Source organism: Talpa occidentalis, unplaced genomic scaffold (genome assembly GCF_014898055.3).
Source record: "Talpa occidentalis isolate TD23 unplaced genomic scaffold, MPIMG_talOcc4v2.1 talOcc4.14, whole genome shotgun sequence".
Lineage (NCBI taxonomy): Eukaryota > Metazoa > Chordata > Mammalia > Eulipotyphla > Talpidae > Talpa > Talpa occidentalis.
In genome coordinates, this window is record NW_023601433.1 from 68,544,907 (window position 1) to 68,559,418 (window position 14,512).

At 51.3% G+C, this 14,512-nt stretch overlaps 1 long non-coding RNA gene across 4 annotated transcripts; it reads right to left on the bottom strand.

Annotated features, from left to right (window-relative positions):
- Positions 1–307: 307 nt before the first annotated feature.
- Positions 308–10,558, bottom strand: LOC129145784 (uncharacterized). 4 transcript variants are annotated; one of them, XR_008551831.1, is made up of 4 exons: positions 10,517–10,558; positions 5,775–5,974; positions 3,514–4,011; positions 308–3,280 (listed from the first exon to the last, which is right to left on the bottom strand). It is a non-coding gene; the product is annotated as an uncharacterized LOC129145784 (long non-coding RNA). The 4 variants fall into 4 exon arrangements; XR_008551830.1 differs by lacking the exon at positions 10,517–10,558 and adding an exon at positions 9,479–9,617; XR_008551829.1 differs by lacking the exon at positions 10,517–10,558 and having other exon boundaries at positions 5,775–6,110.
- Positions 10,559–14,512: the final 3,954 nt, after the last annotated feature.

The following is a 14,512-nucleotide window of genomic DNA, read 5'->3' on the forward strand; positions in this document are numbered from 1 at the left end:
TAAAATGACATCGAATGATTCAGAAATAAACTTTGTATCTTATTAAAACAGCTATCTTATTAAAATAGACAATTTAATTTTTTTTAACAATTACATGGCCCAGACTGCTCATGTCACTTAATATTAGTCATAAAAAGTCTAGGTCTCTGGACTCAAAAATATCATTATATATTACTTTCTTTTAAAATAAAACAAGAATTTGAAGTTCCTATCTACAATTTAATCAGTTTGATACCTATAATTTCCTACAAATATTTCTGCAAATACTAATTTTTGTTTTTTAAACAATCTATTAACTAGCATATATTAGCTTAATGGGATTTAAGACAAACTCTAAACTGCTTCCTGATAGATTTATAGTCCTATCATGGTGTCATTGATGTTGAAAACATTTTAACTAATTTCCTATGTAAAATAAATTCAAAGTATAATTTTTGTCATTGTTAGATTTCTAAGAAATAGCATTGAATCATTTCAATAAGCAAGTATGTACGGTTTTCCTGTTAAATTAAAAAATATGAACACTACATATTACAAAAAAGGAAATTCTACAGATCATGTATTTGACATGAAGACTTCCTCTTTGAAGTTTTTCATTATTTTAAATTTTCCAGAAGAAAAATAGCTGGAGTTTTCCCTGGAGAATAAGGCTAAATAAGTCTATGCATTAGGAGCGCCCTCTCTTGGTGAAATAAAGATCCCCACGTAGGGCCTCCTAGGTGGCTCAGGCTTTGAACACAGCACTGTGAAGTGTCCGCAGCCTCTGCAGCTCGGGGTTCCATCCCTGCCTGCCGGGGGGATATCCACATGGCACAGCAGACCCCTCCTGCTCCCCTCAGCAGTGTTTTCATCCATCTGCCTGTTCTGCTCCCTTCTCTGTCTCTGGTGAATTCTCTCACCCTCCCATGCCTCTGACCTCTACCCCAGTTCTTGTATAAAATAAATCTTAAAAAAAAATACCCCAGGTAATTAGGATTGACCTCTCTGTGACATTGCTGACTTTTGCATGACCCCAAGTCATTAAGATTGACCTCTCTGTGAACTCACTGACCTCTGCATGACCCCAAGTGACTAGGAGAACCAACTCTGAATTCACTGAAGTCTACACCAAGCTCACTGACCTCTTCATGAACTCACTGACCTCTGCATGACCCCAAGTAATTATTTTGACTTCTCAGTGAACTCACTGACTTCTTCATGACCTCAAAGCAATTAGGATTGACCTCTTGGTGAACTCACTGACCATGATTCCTAGTGATTAGGAGAACCAGGCTGTGTAAATTTGTATAAAATATTTTCTCTGGAGAATTTTTTTCATTTTCCAGTATGTTTTATTTTCCCTATAACCTGGATGCAATTAACTCAACACTATTTAAGTCTCACTTTATAAACTATTTCCATATTTGTGAGGATGCACATTCTAGTAACTGAGAAACTAAACGTGAATATTATACCAACAAATTTACTCATTGATGTAACTACAAAAAAAAGTTAAAAGAAACATGTGGAGTTTAACAGTATAGATGTTGGTCCTCTCCTGAGCTTACATAAAAACAAAGTTACTCGACTCCTCTGTCCTAATGTGCTACCACCAAAACAGCCAGCCCATAGTTTTATCTCTATGGATGATTCACTCCCTTACGATGAAGAAAACCCCAAAAATACCTACCCAGGAGGCAATATCAGGACTCAGAGCAACTCGTACTGAAATCTTATCTTAGTCCTAGACTACAGTGTTGACCAAGAGAAGACACGGGTTCTCATTAAAATTTGTTTTAATAGGTCTCAAACTTCTGACAGGTTTTGGGTCAAGTTGTTTCCACTAAAAAATACTGATTTAAACAAGGAATAACTTAAAGCTGCCACACAAAAGAAACCAAATCGTCCACAAAAATATTCTCCTTTCCTTGTGAAGGTTTTACAAGGCATTTGTTATCATTAACTAATGGAGACCAGCTCCAGTGAGCAAGGTTGAGGAGAAGAACCTGAAAGAACTTTGGAATAAAGAAATGACAGACACAAAATAGGGTTTAAGAGAAGCAGGACCTAGGGGACACAAGACCTCTCATTCTGAGCTCAAGCATCCCGAGTGCCCAATGCAACTCATTTTTATTGATACAAACCGCCTTCTCCCCTCCCCCATTAGTTACTAGACAATGAATCATTTTCTTAGAGTTTGGCCTTGTTCAGGCACACATTCACAGCCCCAGGCTCTGCGTTATTGGGTATATTCTACTCCCTGTCTAATCTTGCTTGCTTCTCAGGCTTAGCTTTGCTGACACAGGAAAGGACATCATGTTCTGGACACAGGCCATTCTTCCAGCCCGTGTTGACCAGTCTTCCAGTCACGATCCCAACATTCTCCTTGTCCTAGCATTTCATGCCTTAGAGGTCTGCAACATTTCCCCCAATTTTGTTTTTTAATACAGTCTTGACAGTGAATATGGTGGCAATGTTTAGTTGTTTCTGCTCCCACGTGCTTCTTCATTAGCTTTTGTAGAGGACTATGCAGAGTAACGTATGCAAAAACAAGGGTTAGTATAATGAATGATGGGGTGCTCCCTTTTACAGGGAGATCAGCCTGGCCTCAGCAAAAAGAGTTTTCTGCAACAGGCAGACAGGGCTTTTAAAATGATAAGTAAAAATTAACAAAAACAATAAACCTATACCAAACAAAATCTAAACTCCAATATCTCAATACAGTTTTGTTGGATTCAGCCAATAGGCAATGTCATTCAAATGTGCCAATGTGGCATTTTGTGCTTCCTGCTGCAACCGTGTCAATTGTTGCTGTAGTCTCTCTTCAAGGTCCATGACATGGAGTCCAAGGTTACTATGGAATGCATCGTGATGTCTTTGAACCGCTTCTCAGGAGGGACTGTACCAAAAGCAATAGGAGTTAGATAGAATGGTCTCACAACAAATCACAATTGAGTCCGGTGCCCTGCTGGTGTTCACCAAGTCAGCACACAGCAGCCTCAAGGACATCAAGTCTTGATCTGATGTTCCCAAGGACTGTGCAGTCTATGGGAAGGATCCTCCTTTCTCCTTTTTGACTCATGGGTGGTATCCTGGGTGGCGGCTGGACGACTGATGGCTGGAGCTCTGGAATAAGATTGGTCCTTTTCTGCTGGAACCCAAAGTGGTCCTGTAGGTGATAACATACCCTCTCCCCCAAGTTAAATGTTTTAAGGTCCCAGCCAAGTTGGTCCTCACAATGGATGGTCTACGTCCCAGGGCCCAGGACCTGGTTCCTCTGGGACAAAAAGTTGTTCCACTGCTGTGAGGCCAGAAAAATTAGGAATGAGATGTTGCTCAGCAGTTGTTATGCCAAAGCAATTGCAATTCAAGAATCTAAAAGTAAATAAAACTTTGCAAAAAGTACCCATGGGGGCAAGTTATCCTCTAGACTCCTTCTTTGTTGTTTTCTTAAGTGCAGATCCCAGGGTGTAGGCTTAGGAGACAGTTTTTTGCAGGGTTTCATTGTATGCTAGAGAAGCAACAACCACTTACCAGTATTGTCCATGAATGTCCAGTGTGGCAGTCCTTCATTCCTGGAAATTAGTCTGTCAGTCTATGGCAAAAGGAAAAACATCAGGAGGCATTAGCCAAAACAAAACAGCAAATATATCTAAATCACCATAAGAAAAAAAAAATCTTAAAACTGGTTCAACCTATCTAAAAACAAATTCTCTCCATTCTGACCCCCAATTTTATCAAACAGTACAGCAAAATATTTGTAAACTAAATCTACTTTCAGACTACTTTTGCATAAAACCACAGGGCAGAATAACCAAACAGCAATTTTAAATGGCTTTGCTGGAATACTCATGTAGGATCAGAGTGAACTCTTGACATTGGGTCCATGCAGGCTCCAGGAACAAAGTTGGTTTCATCAGACTCACGCGGGGTTTCCTTTTCTCAAGGTTACCAGGATTTTTTCTTTTTCTGGGTTGTCCAGTCCTGCCCATGGAGGCAGCTTCCTCACCTTTTTTGGAGGTCTCTGGAGCCCTACAAACAAAGCAGCAGGTTCTTCTCTTCTTGGTTCAGCTCAAATTTAACTTTATGGAAGAATTTCAATCAAAGTCACACAATGAGACACGTTCCCAATTTTCTAGGTTAAGCAGACAAAACTCCCTATTGAACTTATGCAAAAATAGACACTGCCATGAGTAGTAAAAATTACTTCCACTTTTTCATTTGTGTTGGTATTAAGGGGAGGGAAAATGCAAACACAAATTAGCTCTGCTTATCAAAGAAATGTAACATTGGGGCCTCCCCAGTGGTGCAGCGGTTGAGCACTGGGTTGCGAAGCTGCCCGCAGTGCAGCACCGGTTCGATCCCTGGCTGCTCCCCGGCCACCAGAGGAGGGTCCCACATGGCGCGCAGACCTCTTCTGCCGCCCGCTGCTCCCCTCAGCAGTGTACTTCGGTCCCTCTGCCTGTTCTGCTCCCTGCTCTGGCTCTGGTGAATTCTCTCACCCTCCCGTGCTTCTGACTGTACCCAGTGCTTGTATAAATAAATAAATAAATAAATAAATAAATCTTTAAAAAAAAAAAAAAGTAACATTGCTGCAGAAGCCTAGTCAGTTAAAACAAACTTTAAGTCAAGACCAAAATGCAAAAAAAAAAAGTCACCAGTATTATGTCAAGCAAAACATGTCAAAAATCAGGTTTATCTCTGTCTATTTAGTCCTTTGCAGGAAATTTTCATTGTCAAAAGGTCCATCAAGGGCCTCCCCTGGTAGCTCAGGTCGCTGAGCACTGTGCTGTGAGGCTGTCCACAGCCTCTGCAGCGCTGGATCGATCCCAGCCAGTGATTGTCCCACATGGTGCGGCAGACCTCTCCTGTCTTGCCCGCAACTCCCCTCAGCAGTGTGTTTCGTCAATCTGCCTGTTCTGTTCCCCGCTCTGTCTCTGGTGAGTCCTCTCACCCTCCCGCGCATCTGACCTATACCCCGGTTCTTGTATAAATACATACATACATACATACATACATACATACATAAATATTTTTTTAAAAAAGGTCCATCAAGTGGAATCATTTGAGGTCTTTTTCTAAAAACAATTTCCTTTGGAAACAATTTTTCCAGGTATTAAACCAAGAGGTATATAATATTGCAGGACAAAAATAAAAAATTGACAATTTGTATACAGATCAGATACTGAAAGCTTTTATACAAGTTTCAGAAAACCAAATGCTTCCCTTTTAGTTTTTTTTTTTAAGATTTATTTATTTATGCATACAAGAACTAGGGTGTAGGCCAGAGGGGTGGGGAGGATTCACCAGAGACAAGAGTGGGGAACAGAACAGGCAGACTGACTGAAATACACGGCTGAGGGGAGCAGCGGGCACGACAGGACAGGTCTGCTACGTCATGTGGGTAGCTCCCTAGCCAGGGATCAAACTTCCACTGCAGCGGCTGCAGACAGCTTCATAGGTTGTGTCTTCATGCCTCACACCACCAGGGAGGCCCTTCCCTTTTAGGTAAACCAAATAGGTAAACCAAGTAGGACAAACTTGTCTAATGCCTTTCCCAGGAGGAGAGGGAGCACCTCCGGAAGTGTCTCAGGAACTCTACTGAGCTTTCACAAAATCTCCTCTGATCAACCAAGTGACAGACTACCAAATTTTACTTGAATTTAGATTGTTGGGAAGCTTTGTCATAAGTATTAGAAAACAGCAGCAACAACGATATTTAATCATTCATTTCAAGATTTATTTATGCATATAAGAACTGGGGTGCTGGCCAGAGGTGGGGGGGTAGGTCTCACCAGAGACAGAGTGGGGAGCAGCACAGGCGGATCCACTGCAGCGGGGAGACAGGGGAGGTTTGCTGCGCCCTGTGGGTCACTCCCCGGCTAGGGCTGGGCCTCAGGCCTTCTGGCTGGTATCGGCTGAGACTCCACGCTCAGGCCACCACGGAGTCCGCCTTGGAATCTTGTCTTAGACCAGCAATCAACCAAATCCAGAACTGGAATGGAAAATGTGCCCCAAACAAATTTTGTAGACAAAATTTACCAACAGCAAATCATCACTGTTCTCGGGGCTCCCCTGTCCCCATGGCACCGCGGGTCTGAGCACGACCAGCACCTCCCGGGAGGTCCTAAGGGGCCGGTGCCGCGGGGCCATGGGGGCTGCGGGAGAGCCAGGCCGGGAGGGCGGGGCGGGCAGGCCGGAGCCCGGAGGCCTCTCGTGGCAGCGCCCAGCCCATACCGACCTCGTCCTGCCGGCCCCGCGTGGCCGCTGGCGGCCACCTGCACACCCGCGGGGAGCCCCAGAGCCCAGTCTCCTCCAAACAGAGAGTCCACGGGGAGCTCGGGAAGCCTTGGGACCCGGTTCCCAAAAGGCCTCTCTGGGATCCAGCTCCTGGAGACTCGCTGAGCGCGCGCTGCGCGTGGGCATCGCTGCTCAGTCCCGCAGGCCAGGCCTCCCTGCCGCTCCCCTGGGCAGGGTTTTCCCTCAGTCCGCCTGTCCTGCTCCCGCTCTGTCTCTGGTGACTCCTGTCACCCCCCACGCCTCTGGCCTGTACCCCAGTTCTTATATGCATAAATAAATCTTTAAAAAAAAGGGGGGCTACCCAGTGGCGCAGCGGGGTGAGCGCAGCGTTATGAAGCTGTCCACAGCCTCTGCCTCGCTGATTCGATTCCCGGCCAGCCAGGGAGAATCCCACATGGCGAGGCAGACCTCCTCTGTCTCGCCCGCTGCTCCCCTCAGCAGTGCTTTTGGTCCGTCTGCCTGTTCTGCTCCCCTCTCTCTCTGTAGTGAATCCTCTCACCCTCCCGCGACTCTGGCCTGTACCCCAGTTCTTGTATAAATAAAAATAAATCTTAAAAAAAAAAAAAAGGAGGCCAAGAGTATCAGACAAAATCGGGCTTTATTTAAAGTCCATGAGGTGAGGACGCTCTGCAGGCCAAGAGTCACGTTCCAAAACCGGAGCGCAGGTCTTTAAAAGGTTAGGCTGCCAGAGTTTTTGGCACCTGAGCATTGAGTGTGGCCTGGTCTCTCCTGCCTGGAGGCAATGTGCTAGATTTCCTGCCGGGGGGCTGGGGTCTCTCCAGACAGGAGGGTCTATAACAAGGTGGTCCCCAGGAAAAGGGGAAGTTCCAGAGTCCCTGCCCCATCCAAAGTGTTACAGGGCAGGAAGAGGGAGGGGCACCCCAGACCAGGCAAACCTACCTACTCTAAATGGGTTCTGCCATCCGCTGCATCAACACAAAACAAATGAGACTTTAATGGGAAGGAACTTTAATACAATTAGTGAACAATACAGAAAATACAAAGAATATAGTTTCTAAATCAAGCACCCAAAGTTACCTGTCCCCTCATGGGTAAAAGTCCACCCAAGCAGGATTGGTCCAGAACAAGGCCCCAAAGCCTGCCACAAGTCTAAAGCATTTTCCAGTAGGGACCCACAGAAAAGGATCAGAAACAACCAGACAAGTCTGAGAGGAAAAGAGCAAAATCAAAATCAAAACAAAACCCGCCATTGTCACCTCCCCACGGGTCTCTCACCCACATCTGTGTCACCCAGTTCACAACCTCTGCAGCTTCTTCTCTCTGCTCAGCTCCCCCCTCCTTTTGTGTGGGGCAGGAAATCTGGAACCTCCCCCTTTCCTGGGGACCACCCTGTTACAAAATGAGGGTGGAGCTAAAGAGAAGTAACTGCAGAGCAGATGGAGAAGGAAGCAGGATGGAGCCAGAAGGAGACCTCGAGGAGGCACGTGGAGCCGAGAGACATGTGAAGAAACTGCACTTGTCTTTTGGTCCTGGACTGGTTGAAACAGATGTGGGTGAGACTCATGGGGAAGTGACAATGGCAGCTTTTATGTTGATTTTGCTTTTTCCTCCCAGACTTGTCTGGTTGTTTCTGACCCTTTCCTGTGGGTCCCCACTAGAAGGGGCTTTAGATTCGTGGCAGGCTTTGGGGCTTTGCTCTGAGCCGATCCTGCCTGGGTGGACTTTTACACAGGAGGGGATGGTTAACTTTGGGTGCTTGATTTAGAAACTATATTCTTTGCCTTTCCTGTACTGTTTACTAATTGTATTAAAGTTCCTTGTCATTAAAGCCTCACATGTTTTGTGTTGATGCAGCAGATGGCAGAACCAATTTACAGCAGGTAGTTTTCCTGGGTCTGGGGTGCCCCTCTCCCTGCACTGTAACAGGTATGCTGGAGTATTCACTGCTGTCAGTTTATCTCTAGTTTAGCTTATCTCTGGCAACTTGGGGGCAGTGATGAGTTTTACATGGGCCTGTGTGTACTCTCTTCACCCTTCCGGGCGACTCTTCAGCGCGGCCTGCATGGAAAGGCTGTCACCAGGCTCTGCAAACACACATGCCCCACGTGCACATCTTGGATCTCTTCCCTCCATCGTTCTGCCCAGAATGTCCCATGCCAGGCGTGACACAGCATAAGCCATCAGCTCACGCCTCGACCTTGTCTCAGGAGTCCCCCTTCCAGACCACCCCTGAGCCCACAGGTGTTAGCCATGGCTTTTGTAGGATGCCCCGCAGAGGAACCCTTTTCTTTGAAAAAAAAAAAATTATTTATTGATGCATACAAGAACTGAGGTGCAGCCTAGGGGTGGGAGGGGAGATGGTGGTGAGAGGATTCCTCAGAGACAGAGTGGGGAGCAGAACAGGCAGACTGACTGAAATACACTGCTGAGGGGAGCAGCAGGCTAGTCAGGAGAGGTCTGCTGTGACTTGTGGGCTGCTCCTGGCCGGTGGGGGATCTAAGTCCTGCTGCAGTGGCTGGCCAAAACTTGATAGCACTGTTTTTAACCCCTGCGCCACCAGGGAGGCCCATACAAGATGATTTGATTATTCAGCTTAGCAAACCTGAGTTGTGTAAGAGATTTAGCCAACATTGAAATCATGATTAAAACAAAAAGTTCAAGGCATCAGTCCTTCTGCCCACCTGGGCCTATGCGGGTGCTCCTTTTAGCCAACTCTCTCCCACCACAGGGCAGCAGGCTGCCTGCCTGTCGGAGACCTGCCTGGGGCCAGGGATTCTCTCAGCTGACAGCCCTTGGCAGAGGCAGCTGCTGCTCAAGGCCACCGGCTGGTGACCATGAAACACCAGGGGGTCCACCAAGCAGAGCAGGGGACACACACCCTGCCCCCACCTACCCAGATCGCCCCCCCACCCCCTTATTTTCAGCTCTGTGCTCGCCCCTCCCCCTCCCCCCTCCCCTTATTTTCCGCTCTGGTCATCTTCTGCTCCTTGCTCTCTGTCGCCACCTTTATTTTCCAGCCCCTGAGGTCAGGTTGCCTTGCACCAATGCCACACCTTCCGCCAGGTGCCCACCTGGTGCTCACTCCCAAAGGCCCCTTATTTTCACAGCCGCCGGTTTGCCACCAAGGCGTTCAGCGCAAACGCCAAAAGGCAGTGATCCTCCGTTACCCCTCCGTCCCTGCCCCCCCAACACCCCCCCCCCCCCCCCCCCGCCACTGCTGACTCTGGACGGTCTCCACCTGGTTTCTCTTGGCCACTGAGCCCTGCAGCCACGACCCACACAGGAGAGCGGCGCAACTGAGCCCAACACCACGACAGACACAGCAGAAACCCGCCACTTCCAGACAGGGCACCCCTGAGGGCAGAAGGAGGAGCGCGTTTTCAAATCCCCCCCACCCCCCATGATCGCTCTCGACTGTCCCCCACAGCCCAGCTCCCCCCAGGGGAACCACTGCTCAGTCTCCAGGCCTCGGCACCGGCCACACCCCACCTCGCACCCCCCAGCTGCGCGCACTCTGAGGTCTGAGACACTCAGCTCTCTTGGGGTGACCGCCCAGCCCCAGGGGTACTCACTGCCGTCCCGCCGCCCCTGGCTCTCGTCACCACGGCTGCCAGGCGGCCCCCGCGCCCAGGCCCGCCCTTCGCCGGTGAGGCGGCCCGGCCGTGGAGACCGCGCTCCCCGCGGGGCCGCCCCTGTGCCCCTCTCCGCCGTGGGCTCCCCCACAGGCCAGGGCCCCACTGAGGTTCCTCCGCACCTCCCCCTCACTCTGCAGCCGGCGGGCCTCACCCACGGGCGCCGCGCGGGGGCTCAGCTGCTCCGCGAGCGTCCTCGGCTGCGCGCCCCACACTCAGGGGCCGGGCCGCGCCCGCCTGGCTGGGCTGAGCGGCTTTTTGAGACTCTCCCGCCGGCTGCGGAGAACCTCCCCCCGGGCCGCTAAGGGCACCCCGACTCTCCTCTCCGGGGGCGCACAGATGACCCCCTCCTTCCTTCCTCCCCAGGGCACCGCAGACCCGGCATCCACCCGCCCCAGTGCCCAGCCTCTGTCGGGATCCTGAGTCCCCGTCCGTCCGCGGCGGGTGCCCGGGCGAGCGCAAGGGGCGTCGGGCTCCGGCTCCCCGCGGCGTCTGCGGCCCGGGGTCCCGGGCGGGTCCCGCCGGCAGCTCCCTCCCTCCCCGAGGTCTCCTCCCGCAGCTCCCGGCCGCGTCCGCCTCCTGCGGGGCCGCGGGGCCTCCGGGGTCGTCCTCCCGCCACGGGCAGAGCTTCTTGGGCCGCTCACCCCAGCCCCGCCCCGAGCGGCCCCACGTCGGTCCATCGCCGCGCGGTGCGCACAGTCCCCCGCCCGGGTCGCGAGCCCCGCGGAGAGGAGGCGCCCCCCGCCCCCCGCTTGCGCCCGAGCTCTCCCGAGGCCGCGTCCGGGTCCGCGCCGGGCCCTGCCGCCAGGAGGGGGGCTCCGGAGGGCTCCGGGCACACGGGCGGAGGGTCCTGGGGCTCCCGGGGCTGGCGTGGGCCTTTCGCCTTCTCTCCCCCATCGCAGCGGGGCGCCCGGGGGCTGGCGGGCAGGAGGCGGGCGCGGGGGAGGCTTCCGGCGAACCCAGACTCCCCGGCTCTCTGGGCGGGCGCAGCGCGGGCGGGCGGGGGCTGAAGGGCCGGGATCCCCGGCTGAGGTGCGGGGGCTGAAGGGCGGGGCAGACCCCCCAGCCCCCGGGGGATCGTGACTGTCTGGGCTCTCCGCGGCGTTGCCGAGGGGTCTCCCCCTCTGCCCGCCGCTGCGCGCCCCCTCTCGCAGGGGCCGGAGCCCGCCCGACCGCGGGGACGCCTCCTTATCTGCTCCGCCCCCCGCGCTCCCAGGTGTGCGCCCTCACCTGCCCCAGCGCCCCCGCGGGCAGGGCCCAGGTGATGGCCGCAGGGGCCCTGGCGCCCGAGCAGGAGCGGCTGCCTGTACCCTAGACTCCTGCTCACTCAGCCCCACGACGGCGCGGGCCCTGGATCTGCTCAGGGCTTCGCTCCATGAAGGGTCGCGGTGTCTTGTCTGTGTTTGGGGAGAGGCCTTGGGAAAGTGACTGAGGCTCAGGTGACTGCAAACCCGGGAGACTTTCCCAGCAGCTCAGGTGCCCCCGTCTCACTCTCAGAGCCCGCCTCACCGAATAGTGACCCTCCCTGCAGCACCCCGCGTGTTCTCATCACAACCCTCCATTTTGCATTTAACCAGAATATTCCTGCTCCCACTGGGCGAGAGCATCTGCTTCCATCCGGTGGACTTTTCTGTTTGGCATCTGTTCCTGACACCGCTCCTCGTTTTCACACCATGATGGGTTTAGTGTGTGCCCCTGCCTGCACCTTGGGGGTCTTTTCTTTTTTTTTTCAAGATTTATTTATTGTGTATATAAGCACTGGGGTGTAGACCGGAGGTGGGGGTGGGGTGGGTGAGAGGATGCACCAGAGAGAGTGGGGAGCAGAACAGGCAGATCTACTGAAATACCCTGCTGAGGGGAGCAGCGGGTGGGACCGGAGAGGTCTGCTGCTTCCTTATGTGCTGCTCCTGGCCGACAGGGGATCCATCTCTTGCTGCAGTGGCTGGCAAGAGCTTGATTGCGCTTTCTTTCACCCCTGCGCCCCCAGGAAGGCCCTGTGGGGGTCTTTTCTGTTTGACTCTTTTGCTTTGGATTTCATGTTCGTGCAATTTTTATTTATTTATTTATTTCCCATTGCCCTCATGGCTGCTGATCAGTTTGTTTCCCCAGACTTAGGAGGTGTTCAACCAAGGGGAAAATCAAATTACCATTTCTATGGCGGGATACCAAATAACCATGACAAAAACAGGCCAGTATTTCAGCTTCCACGCCACCCTCCGCCCCTCCCCCACCCCAACGTGCGCACATAGGCCCTCCTGACGGGGCTCACCTCACTTGCTTCTTAGAGTCCAGTTGTTTTTCTAGGAATTTTACTTTTTTTTTTTCTCACCTGCTATGTCAACGCGGATATTTGTCTTTGTCATTCTCACTTACTTACTACAAAGTGTTGCAGGGCAGGGTGAGGACACCCCATCACCCCAAACCTGCCCGTTCTAAATAGGTTCTGCCAGCCACCACACCAAGACATGGCATCTTCTAGTGCGTGAGACCTTTCATGGAGGGGAACTTTAATACAATTAGTGTGCAACAATGAAAAGGGGAAGAACAAAGTTTCCAAATCCAGCACCCAAAGTTCCCCGTCCCCTCATGGGTAAAGGCCCAGCCCAACAGGGTTAGCCCAAAACAGGGCCACTGAGTCTCGAGAGCTGCCCCAACTCAGGAAAGGGTCCAAAAGAGCTAGAACTCCCCACCTTGGGCCCCAGGGGCAGGGGTCACTCCATGAACGATCCAGCAACCCCTCCTGTCCTTCTGGGCTGGGCATCCTTGTTTCCCAGCCTTGTCTTTGCACCGGGAGGTGCATGGGGTCTGCTTAGGTGTTGTCAATTGGGTTGGCCCACTGCTGCATTTCAGAAGTCATGGTATGTTCCCTCTTGGACCATCTCACAGCAGTCAGGCTCATCTCCTGCGGTTCATTTTATTCAAAGTGTCTGCACATGTGTACAGCGATGGGGGTCTCTTCTCTGAGAAGTGACTGCGGGACTCCTTTGCCTGCTGTGTATCGGGGTCATTGGTTTCATTGCTCTTGGGTGTGTGCATCTGTGTCAGTGTTTGTCAGATGCAGGGTGTGCAAACACTTTATCCCTTTCTGTTGGTCACCTTTTTTGTGTGTGATGGTTGTTGTTTTTTTTTTTTTTAAGATTTATTTACGCATACAAGAACTGGGGTGCAGACCAGAGGTGGGGGGGAGGGGCAAGAGGATTCACCTGAGACAGAGCAGAGAACAGAACAGGCAGACTGACTGAAATACGCTGCTGAGGGGAGCAGCAGGCGAGACAGGAGAGGTCTGCTGCACCATGTGGGTTGCTCCCTGGCAGCAGGGGGATGAAACTCCTGCTGCAGTGGCTGGTGAAAACTTCACAGCACTCTTTAGCCCCTGTGCCACTGTTAGGGGGGAAAAGGATGTCCCAAAGCTAATTCCATACAGGCTTTGTGGACTCCACCCCCACCCTAGGTCAAAGTCAAAGACAATGGGAACTCCAAATCCCATCACCACCAAAGGGAAGGTGGCTGGGACCTGAGGGTGGGGTTAAGCAGCCAGGTGGATATAAAAGGCAGACATGTGGGCTTTGGAGGATCCCCCATTTTTGGCTCTCCACCAGCTCGCAGCGTCCGGCCAGCTCTGAGAGTGACTTTGGGTTTCCAGGTCGTCGGATCGGGTAGGACGCATTAAAGACTTTATTTCCCTATTTTCTCCCTGAGTTGTACATTTTCCTTATTTCTTTTTCTCTTGTAAATAAACCTTTTATTAACCCTTTTGTGTGTAGTAGAGTATTCATAAGTCTCTGTAGTAGAGTATTCATAAGTCCCTTTAAAGCGCGCGGGTGAGGACCCACAGCCAGGAACCCGTTTAATATCGGAGTTGCTCTATAACACCACTAGGGAGGCCCACTTTTTAAGTTTGTGTGGATCTCACTTTAGTTTCCCTTTTGACAAAGAGAGAAAGGAGGGATGAAGCTAGAAAATGTGCTCCATCAAGGGCAGCGTCAGGGGTGGGGAGTCTGGCCCCAGGCACTTCTCAGCAGCAGGATGAAGGGGTGTGGTCATGGAAATCACATTCTCCATCTTATCAACAAGGTGGGTGCTGAGCAGCTTCTGAGGTCCCTTGTCATGCATTGGTCTTCAGCCCTGCCACCCCAGCGGGCGGGCGGGCATTCCCGGCCCCATTTTGTGGTGCTCGCCCTTCCCTGAGCGATCTGGTCATGACCTCTGGGTGGATTCAAAAGGCACCTTCTAAGTTTGGCCTCTGACTGAGTGACCAGCTGGCTCCAACCTTGGGCGGGAAGGCAGCGCTGCAGGTCGCAAGATGGCGGCCGAGCAGGCTACTCGGGGTTCGCAGACCCACGGCCCCTGACCCCACAGCCTGAACCTCCTTCCAGTCCCCTGTGGGCTCAGCTCACCCGAGGGCGCGACTCTTATCCATGCTCACTGAATTTTCAGAAGTGGCGTTCAATGTATTCTTTAGTTTACCTTTATGATATCTTCTTCATTTACATAAAAGGAGTTGATTCTCCTTGCCAATGAGACATGTTTCCTGTTTAAAGATGGATTCACTGATTTAGCTTATCGAGTCATGATTACCAATTTAATGAAGTAAAGAACAGCGAACTCAATTATTTTGCAATGTAGAATAGGGTTCTCTT